The sequence below is a fragment of the Oryx dammah genome, unplaced genomic scaffold (genome assembly GCF_014754425.2).
Source record: "Oryx dammah isolate SB20612 unplaced genomic scaffold, SCBI_Odam_1.1 HiC_scaffold_23, whole genome shotgun sequence".
NCBI lineage: Eukaryota > Metazoa > Chordata > Mammalia > Artiodactyla > Bovidae > Oryx > Oryx dammah.
Genome location: NW_024070207.1, coordinates 108,898,601 through 108,909,947, shown reverse-complemented (window position 1 = coordinate 108,909,947; position 11,347 = coordinate 108,898,601). Strand labels below are relative to the sequence as shown.

General features: G+C 39.1%; 1 pseudogene; it reads right to left on the bottom strand.

Annotated features, from left to right (window-relative positions):
* Positions 1 to 2,396: 2,396 nt before the first annotated feature.
* Positions 2,397 to 2,497, bottom strand: LOC120882669 (annotated as a pseudogene).
* Positions 2,498 to 11,347: the final 8,850 nt, after the last annotated feature.

Here is an 11,347-nt window from a genome sequence, read left to right as displayed (position 1 = left end):
CCTGTCCATGGGATTTCCCATGCAAGAGTACTGGAGTGGGTTGCCATTTCCTTCTCCAGGGGATCTTCCCAGCCTGGGGACTGAACCCACATCTCCTGCATTGCCAGGTGGATTCTTTACTACTGAACCATCAAGAAAACCCGTGTTAAAGATACAGATACAAAAATTAAGCAACGAAATGTGTAGTGATGAAAGTGAAAGTGAAGTTGCTCAGTCGTGTCCGACTCTTTGCAACCCCATGGACTGTAGCCCACCAGGCTCCTCCGTCCATTGGATTCTCCAGGCAAGAGTACTGGAGTGGGGTGCCATTTCCTTCCCCAGGGGATCTTCCCGACCCAGGGATTGAACCCAGGTCTCCTGCATTGCAGGCAGACGCTTTAACCTCTCAGCCACCAGGGAAGCCCATGTGTAGTGATAGTAGTATTGAAAATGTTATAATTTTGACACAAGGGGGCGTTTCATTAGGAGGGGACATGACAGTAAACAACAGATGCCATGAAGAGAATTATAAACTTGAACACCTATGTTTTAATAATATCTATTTACCTAAATACATGTAAAGTCTCCTGGAAAAATATAGCTTAGTGCAATAGACAGGAAGACTGACAATAAAAATTCTTACCAGGTAATAAGAAAAATATGCATCCTCAAAGCAAAAGATATGAGACATGAAGAAGTAATCCACAAAATACAAAAACATGTTAAAATCCCAAATCATTGTGGTAATCAGAGAAATTTAAATTTGCAAATATAAATTAGTATAACCTTAATATTAAGATAAAGACAAGGGAATATTACAGTAAAATCTCTCATGAAAACTGACAGACAAATTCTAAACAAAATATGTTTTATATCTGTTATGGGTTAATTACTGTCCATTCCACCTTCCCACCTCCCCTGGCAACCCACATTCCTATGTTAACCTCTTAACTCCTGGTATCTCAGAATGTGAAGATATGGTTTTTACAGAGGTTAAGAGGAAGACAATAGAATGGGCCCTGATCTGACTGATACTCTTATATAAAGAGGAAATTTGGAGACAAGTATACAGGGAAAGTGCCCTGTGAACACATGGATGGCTGTCTGCAAGCCAAAGAGACAGGCCTGGAACATATCCTTCCTTCAAAGTCCTAGGAAAGAAGCACCCTCACACACACCTCACACTTCCAGTCTCCAAAACTGGGAGATAATAGATTTCTATTACATCACCTAGTTTCTGGTACTTTGTTATGGCAGCCGTAGCAAATGAATACAACTGCTAATCTAGCAATGAAGAAAAAGGATAATAGATTAAAACAGAGGATTTATTATTAGGGTGAAAGAGTAATTTATATCTAAAAGTCAATGTGATTCAATACATTAACAGAAAAGGGGAGAGAAATTATGTGATTATCAAATATGTTAGTAGATCAGGAACAGTAGGAAATTCCATAATTTTATAAAGCATATCTACAAAAAATTCTATAGTAATCCATATAGTTGATCACAAAATATTGAAACCTCTCCCCCAGAGACTGGGAATGAGACAGGATACCTGCTCTGACCACTTATTTTCAACATTATAAAAGAAGTTTGAACCAGTGTAGTAAGTAAAGAAAAAGAAATAGTAGGCATATAGATTAGAAGAAATAAAAATATGGATTATAACTAAAGAAATAAAAGTGGAGTATAAATGAGAAAAACTCACAAGCATCTTCAAGCAAACATAATTACTTAGGAACTTACAACATTTACAAAAGTCAGTTATAGCAGAAGCAAACACATAGAAAATGAAATGTTAAAATATACTACTTACAATAGCATAAAATACCTAGGAGTAAAGTTAACAAAATATGCCAAAATATGTGCAACTATGTACAACATAAAGTACAAAATATTCTCAAAATAAAATCAAGACCCAAATAAATGGAGGGCTATAATAAATTTATGGGTTGGAAAATGCAATGTTAAGAGATGGCAGTTTTCCCAGGTTTTTTTCTGTGAACTCATTGGAATCACAGTCAAAACCAGAGCAGATTATTTCTTTACTTCTGAAGAATCTAACAAAATGATTCTAAAATGTATATGGATATCAAAGGGCCAAAAAATAGCCAAGACAGTCTTTAGGGAGAACTAAGCGGGAAGATCTTTGTCCGAGACACCAAGTCCTATTATAAAGCTGTGATGATTAAAACAGTCTGGTGTTGGTACATGGTGTGTGTGCTTAACAGTTTGACTCTTTGTGATACCATGGACTGTAGCTCACCAGGCTCCTCTGTCCATGGAGATTCTCCAGGCAAGAATACTGGAGTGGGTTGCCATGCCCTCCTCCAGGGGATCTTCCCACCCCAGGGATCGAACCCAGGTCTCCTGCATTGCAGGTGGATTCTTTACCAACTGAGCCATCAGGGAAGCCCCCAAATATGGAATGTTTCACGGATATGTGTGTTATCCTTGTGCAGGGGCTATGCTAATCTTCTCTGCTCATTCCCATGTTGGTATATGTGCTCAATTCCAGATTGATTTCAGTACTAATAACAAAATTAAAACCACCATAATTTTAGGGAAAATGGAAAATATCTTCATGATTCTGGAGTTAGTAGAGATTTTCTGGACAAGATTTGAAAAATATTACCCATAAAGGAAAGGAAAACGACAAATTAGAGTACAGTAGGATTAGGAGCTTTTGTTCATTGAAGGATACTGGTAAGAAAATGAAAAAGCAACCCAGAGACTATAATAGAATCTTCTCAAGATCTATATGCAACAGGGACTTGTTTCCAAACACAGATTCCTGTCAATCAATTAAAAGCTGTAATAGCCATAATAGAAAAATAGGGGAAACAGTTGAACAGACAGATCACAAAAGAGGGTATCTAAAAGGCTGAGAAATATGTGAAAAGGCTCTAAACTATCACCAGCTGTTAGAAAAAAAAGGCGGGGAGGCGGGCAGGGAACAAACAACAGATTTTGCTTTCCCAGAAGTCTTTGCATAAAATTACTATTTGTATCTCATCAGCCAGAACTTGTCACTTGGAAAACTCTAGTTGAAAGAGAGGATAATGAAGGAGTACCTGGCTTCTCTAATTTCTCTTGTGTTACTGGCCAAAGAGAAGGAGGCTGAATATTAGTGGTGAATAGCAGGTGTCACAGTCTGTGATTGAGTCAAGTGAAATGTCTAAGAGACGTATTGAATATACAGGTCTGGAGGGCAGCAGAGAGGTCTGGAAACAGTAAGCAAAGTTCATAATTGTGCAGAGGGTATTTCAAAGCTGTCACTAAATCATTAAGGAAAATAGAAGTGAAGATAGAATCCCAGTGCAGAGAAAATTTTAAGAATCTGTCAGAGCAAGAGAGGGAGTCACAGTGGAGTTTGAAAGACTGCAGGAGAAAAGCCAAGTGAGAGTGGTGTTTGGGGAGTGAAGGGAAGTGAGTTGCAGGGAGAAATTAGGCAAAACTTGAAATACTAAGGCTAAATCTGAATAGGCAAAGTCTGAAAGAGTGCTCTTGGAAGTCAAGAACAGGCGAAAGTGTGAACTTAGGCTTCAGAGAATATTTAGGAAGTTGAGGGCATTTTCTCTCCAGTTCTCTAAGTATTTTATGTCAAGCATATGGAATTTGGGGGTTCAGCATGATTTGAAGGTATTTATTCAGATGATAATAGTTGGAACAAATTTCTGAATTTAACACCTCCCGCAGTAGGTACACTGTCTGGTCATGGGCCCCAGGATTGAATGCCACATCTTAAGCTCAGTGTGGTCACTTGCGCAAGGCCTTGAGACAAACTGGAGAGTTTCTGAGTTTGTGGTCTCAGTGCTGCTATATTAGCCTGATGGGAACTGGGATTGATATTAGCATGGTTCTCATTGTCTTCACTGAAGGTGATAATCATTTATTTCTCCCAAGTGTCCTAATAGCCATAAATGGCCTTGCTCCTGCTGTGCTGAGTTTAGTTGGGGGAAAAAAAAAAATCAGTCATTTGTCTTTTAGCATACTCATCAATCCATTCTCATATCCCTGCTAACAGTACTGATTTTCACATGTACTATATAAACTACCTGAATAGAAATGGGAAAAAAATAATCTGCTGGTTGAACAAAATTGTTACTTTCAGTGAGATTTTGTGCTACTCATGTCATTTTTTTTGTTTTTTTTTAATATAAATTTATTTATTTTAATTGGAGGTTAATTACTTTACAATATTGGTTTTGTCATGCATCAACATGAATCTGCCACAGGTATACATGTGTTCCCCATCCTGAACCCCCCTCCCTCCTCCCTCCCCGTACCATCCCTCTGGGTCATCCCAATGCACCAGCCCCAAGCATCCACTATCATGCATTGAACCTGGACTGGCGATTCATTTCATATATGATATTATACATGTTTCGATGCCATTATCCCAAACCATCCCACCCTCTCCCTCTCCCACAGAGTCCAAAAGACTGTTCTATACATCTGTGTCTCTTTTGCTGTCTCGTATACAGGGTTATTGTTACCATCTTTCTAAATTCCATATATATGCGTTAGTATACTGTATTGGTGTGTTTCTTTCTGGTTTACTTCACTCTCTATAATAGGCTCCAGTTTCATCCATCTTGTTAGAACTGATTCAAATGTATTCTTTTTAATGGCTGAGTAATACTCCATTATGTATATGTACCACAGCTTTCTTATCCATTCGTCTGCTGATGGACATCTAGGTTGCTTCCATGACCTCTGGGAATATTTACATTTTTAAAATATTCTATTTAAATTAATATTTGTGATTTTTGGTAAATAAAAATTTCTCCCAATTAAGATGACCCCTTCTACATGCAGATCCCTTAGACATTGTGACAGCCTGGAACCAGAAAGACAAGTTGCATTATAACATGTGGCATTTGGATGGGTGGATGAAGTTACTTTTATTTTAGACTTGATTTATTTTTCAATATGGAGACATAGTGAAACATTTGCTTCAGGCTCTTCATTGGCAGTACTGAGGTTTCCTATAAGGATGACACAACTTGGAGAAGTAGCAAGCCCCAGAAATTCTGTACTTAGGATTTATCTGCTTCAGTATCAGCTTCCCACTTTATACAGCCCTGTAATTGATGTAGTTCATCCTGCTGAATCTCATTGTATGGGTTTGTATTTAGATGTATGTAAATAATACATCATTTTTGAGCAGTTCTCAGAAGAAATTGAACATGACTTTGCTGTTTAGAGTCCTTAATTTCCTTCTTTCCCTTCCTTTCTTTTTTCCTTCCCTCCTCCATCTTTCCCTCTCTGCTTTCCATCTTTACTTCCTTAGTTTGGTCTTCCTTTGATAAAGATGTAAAATGTCTACTATGGGCACAGAACTCAAAAAGCAGGCACAGGCTTGGCCTGAAGGCACTTAGAGTCTGACCACTTTCTTCAACAGGTACCTGAGGCTTACACAATGAAAGTTTCAAGCAATCCAACTGGACTTGTTTGGCAGACTCTTTTTTAAACATATTTATTTATTTGGCTGTGTCAGGTCTTAATTACAGTGCATGGGATCTTTGTTGCCTCGTGTGGGATCTTTCATTGCATCACTCAGACTCCAAAGCCTGTGGGCTCAGTAGTTGTGGTGCAAGGGCTTAGTTACTCCACGGCTTGTGGGATCTTAGTTCCCTGACCAGACTATATCCCCTGCATTGCAAAGTGAAAGTGAAAGTCCCTCAGTCGTGTCTGACTCTTTGCGACCCCATGGACTATACAATCCATGAAATTCTCCAGGCCAGAATACTGGAGTGGGTAGCCTTTCCCTTCTCCAGAGGATCTTCCCAACCCAGGGATCGAACCCAGGCCTTCCGCATTGCAGGTGGATTCTTTACCAGCTGAGCCACCAGGCAAGGTGGGTTCTTAACCACTGGACCACCAGGGAAATCCCTGCTTAGCAGATTCTGACTCTGATTGAGATTTGGAGAATTTTGAGGACTGTGTTCAAAGTCCTTCATAGCTTTCCAAAGCATTTTTGGAAGGATACATTTACATGTAATTAGTATACTTCTCATAAATCACGCCTAACCCAAGACCAGCTGGATGGTGGAAAGAGTTAAATTTACTAGCTTGCTTTGCAGTTTTTACTACACTCATTTAAAAATAAGTAAAATTTGGAGACTATTTTTCATACTTTAACAGCCAGAATCATCTTTGCCCTTGTCTTAATGAGTACATTTTTCTACATTTTTGTCTCATATTTACACTATGCCTCTGTTTCTTGTCATTGCGGCTTGGCAAGGGATAAGTGGGAAAATGCGAAGATTAAACATTCTATCTCGAAGAGTATTACTTTTCCATTCATAGTCTAAGATCTTTTTTATTAATGATTTATAAGTACATGAGTAAGTCTGATGTTAATTCTATGCTTACGTGAGGATCTTCTGACATCAAAATGAATTTTTGTAGCTACATCTTGGCTTTAGTGAGATGGAGTTTAGTGATGTTGTCAAACAGCTGTTTGATTAATTTTATAAAGTCTAGTGGTTTTCATCTTTGCAAAATTTGTTTGCTGCCAGTCGTGCTGATTTTTCCCTCAGAAATTTGAAATGGCAGCTGAATGTTTTTCTAGGTTCCTTAAGAACTTTTTACTGCTAGGATAGCTGCTGGGCCATAAAACTAGAAAGAGAACTAGCATTTGGCAAGATGGTTACTGCATGAGGTTAGGGAGTTGGAAAGTTCCATTCTCGCTCTGCTCCAGGCAATTGTGCAATCGTAATAGATTTTTACCCTTTTAACATGCTGTTCATCTTCAAGAAAACATACTGCTAATGTGTTAATAGCTTCATTTGACCCAGGAAGGGATAATTTGTTGTCTGAGAACATAGTCAAAGAGCAAGTGGTCTTTGCTGGACCACAGGAGTGGATGAGCTGTAAGCTTGCTCACTGTCCTAGCCATCTATAGTTTAGACATCTTCTCCTGCCATGCTGTTTAGATTTGGATTCAGTTCTTAGCCTGAAGCTCATGGAGTTACTCACAAATCAGTAAAAGTGGAATTTCCTTCTGCTTTTCTTTCTTTCTCTCTTTCTTTTTGAATCTGCACACTTGCTGGTCTTTCACATAACAGTATGGATGACAATGAGAAGAACATCTCATTTTATTCCATTTCTCTCATAGTGATCACTTTCAGTTGTCAAATTCTGTTTTAACAGGATTTTCCATTTTCTTCTGATTTTACTTTATTCTTATTTTTTAACAATAAATCTATATCCTGTCAGTGTTCTAAGGAATATTAAGATATATCCTTCACAAATCTTAAGTATCACAGTGGATTAAAAGACTCATTGTGACCATAACTTAGATTACTTTTTGCAAAGAAATTAGCAGGTATTAGAAAATTATGATAAAATGGTGGGTATATTTAGAAATAACGTTTAGGTACCATTAACATCCTCATCATTTTTAAAAATGGAAATATTTTCTGTACTATGCATAATGTTTCACATCTCTGTTTTTAACAATAATCACTTTCTTTTTAAATTAATGATGTACAATTAAAAGTAAATGCAGAAAAGTAACAACAAAGTAAAACTCCCTTAAAACATATAGAAGAGCCAAAACAAATCAAAACATTTTTCAAATAAATTTTTAAGCATGAAGAGAATTGTTTAAAATAAAGTATTGTCTATGCCTTTTATATTAATGATGTTAATTTTTAAATAAATTATACATGCTCAAAATTAGAGCAAAAGTACAAAAAAGGACTCATCCAAAATAGAAAGAAATAAAAATTTTCTTAATAAATGGAATTAAACTATAACATTTTTCATTCCAAATATCTTATTAATAGATATGGAGAGGAGGATATCTGGAATGATAGAGAATATTTTTATAAAAATAAACTTATACTGTGCATGCAAATTTGAAATCATTAAATTTTATCTGAATTTAACAGGAGGAATAAAAGAGGTAAAGGTGTTGGCTACACTTGCTTCCTCAGAGGTTATGACTTCCCCCAACAACTTGATTGAGATACAGTTGACATAGAACATTATGTAAATTTAAGAGGTACATGTTGATTTGATACACTTATGTATTATAAAATGATTACCACCGTAGTTGATCTAGCACCTGCATGATATCATGTAATTACCATTTTTTTAAGGTTAGAATATTTAAGATTTATGAGATTACCAACTTTCAAGTACGTATATCAGTATTATTAATTATACTCACCCTGCTGTATGTTGCCTTGATTCATGGACCTAACATTCCAGGTTCCTATGAAATATTGTTCTTTACAGCATCGGACCTTGCTTCTATCACCAGTCACACACACAACTGGGTGTTGTTTTTGCTTTGGCTCCATCTCTTCATTCTTTCTGGAGTTATTTCTCCACTGATCTCCAGTAGCATATTGGGCACCTACCGACCTGGGGAGTTCCTCTTTCAGTGTCCTATCTTTTTGCCTCTTCATACTGTTCATGGGGTTCTCAAGGCAGGGATACTGAAGTGGTTTGCCATTCTCTTCTCCAGTGGACCACATTTTGTCAGAACTCTCCACCATGACCCATCCGTCTTGGGTGGCCCTATACAGCATGGCACACAGTTTGACTGAGTTAGACAAGGCTGTGATCCATGTGATTAGATTGGTTAGTTTGTTGTGATGGTGGTTTTCAGTCTGTCTGCCCTCTGATGGAGAAGGATAAGAGGTTATGAAAGCTTCCTGATGGGATAGACTGACTGAGGGGGATACTAGGTCTTGTTCTTTAATCCAATTTTCTGTTGATGGGTGGAGCTGTGTTGCCTCCCTGCTCTTTACCTGGGGCCAAATTCTGGTGGAGGTCATGAAGATAGTGGTGACCTCCCTCAAAAGATCCCATGCATGTACTGCTACAGTCTGTGCCCCCAACCTTGCAGCGGGCCACCACCAATGCACACCTTTGCCAGAGATTCTAGGACACCCACAGGCAAGTTTCCTGTGGGGTCACTGTTCCTTTCTCCTGGGTCCTGGTGCACAAGGTTCTTTTGTGCCCTCCAAGAGTCTATTTCCCAGTCCTATATAAGTGGGGTTAATGGTGACCTCCTCCAAGAGCACTTATGCCATACCCACACCCAGAGCCCCTGTCCCTGTGGCAGACCACTGCCGACCTGTACCTCCACAGGAGATGATCAAACACAGTTCTGTCTCTGTCTCTCTGGGGTCCCTGGGTCCTGGTGTGCAAGGTTTGTTTGAACCCTGTGAGCATCTCTAGTGGGAACAGGGTTAGAAACAGGGATTCTAAATGTGAATGTGCCCCTCCTACCATCTTGCTGGGGCTGCTCTTTTGCCCTTGGACGAGGGGTAGCTCCTCACAGCCACTCCAGAAATTGGAAGTGATCAAACAGGAGATGGCAAGAGTGAAGGTTGACATTTTAGGAATCAGTGAACTAAAATGGACTGCAATGGGTGAATTTAACTCAGATGACCATTATATCTACTACTGTGGGCAACACTCCCTTAGAAGAAATGGAATAGCCATCATAGTCAACAAAAGAGTCCAAAATGCAGTACTTGGATGCAATCTCAAAAACGACAGAATAATCTCTGTTCATCTCCAAGGCAAACCATTTAATATCACGGTAATCCAAGTCTATGCCCTGACCAGTGATGCTGAAGAAGCTGAAGTTAAATGGTTCTATGAAGACCTACAAGACCTTTTAGAAATAACACACCAAAAAGATGTTCTTTTCATTATAGGGGACTGGAGTGCAAAAGTAGGATGTCAAGAAACACCTGGAGTAACAGGCAAATTTGGCCTTGGAGTACAGAATGAAGCAGGGCAAAGACTAATAGAGTTTTGCTAAGAGAACGCACTGGTCATAGCAACCACCCTCTTCCAACAACACAAGAGAAGACTCTACATATGGACATCACCAGATGGTCAACACTGAAATCATATTGATTATATTCTTTGCAGCCAAAGATGGAGAAGCTCTATACAGTCAGCAAAAACAAGACTGGGAGCTGACTGTGTCTCAGATCATGAACTCCTTATTGCCAAATTCAGACTTAATTTGAAGAAAGTAGGGAAAACCACTAGACCATTCAGGTATGACCTAAATAAATCCCTTACGATTATACAGTGGAAGTGAGAAATAGATTTAAGGGACTAGATCTGATAGACAGAGTGCCTGATGAACTAAGGACAGAGGTTCATGACATTGTACAGGAGACAGGGAGTGAGACCATCCCCAAGAAAAAGAAATGCAAAAAAGCAAAAGGGCTGTCTAATGAGGCCTCAAAATAGCTGTGAAAAGAAGAGAAGCAAAAGCAAAGGAGAAAAGGAAAGATATACGCATCTGAATGCAGAGTTCCAAAGGATAGCAAGGAGAGATAAGAAAGCCTTCCTCAGTGATCAGTGCAAAGAATAGAGGAAAACAATAGAGTGGGAAAAACTAGAGATCTCTTCAAGAAAATTAGAGATACCAAGGGAACATTTCATGCAAAGATGGGTTCAATAAAGGACAGAAATGCTTTGGAACTAACAGAAGCAGAAGATATTAAGAACAGGTGGCAAGACTACACAGAAGGACTGTAAAAAAAAGATCTTCATGAACCAGATAATCAGGATGGTATGATCACTCACCAATAGCCAGACATCCTGGAATGTGAAGTCAAGTGGCCCTTAGGAACCATCACTACGAACAAAGCTAGTGGAGGTGATGGAATTCCAGTTGAGCTATTTCAAATCCTAAAAGATGATGCTGTGAAAGTGCTGCATTCAATATGCCAGCAAGTTTGGAAAACTCAGCTGTGGCCACAGGACTAGAAAAGGTCAGTTTTCATTCCAGTCCCTAAGAAACACAATGTCAAAGAATGCTCAAACTACCACATATTGCACTCATCTCACATGCTAGCAAGTTCAGTTCAGTTTAGTCGCTCAGTCGTGTCTGACTCTTTGCGACCCCATGAATGGCAGCATGCCAGGCCTCTCTGTCCATCACCAACTCCTGGAGTTCACTCAGACTCTTGTCCATTGAGTCAGCGATGCCATCCAGCCATCTCATCCTCTGTCGTCCTCTTCTCCTCCTGCCCCCAATCCCTCCCAGCATCAGAGTCTTTTCCAATGAGTCAACTCTTTGCCTGAGGTGGCCAAAGTACTGGAGTTTCAGTTTTAGCATCATTCCTTCCAAAGAAATCCCAGGGCTGATCTCCTTCAGAATGGACTGGTTGGATCTCCTTGCAGTCCAAGGGACTCTCAAGAGTCTTCTCCAACACCACAGTTCAAAAGCATCAATTCTTTGGCACTCAGCCTTCTTCACAGTCCAACTCTCACATCCATACATGACTACTGGAAAAACCATAGCCTTGACTAGATGGACTTTAGTCGGCAAAGTAATGTCTCTGCTTTTGAATATGCTATCTAGGTTGGTCAT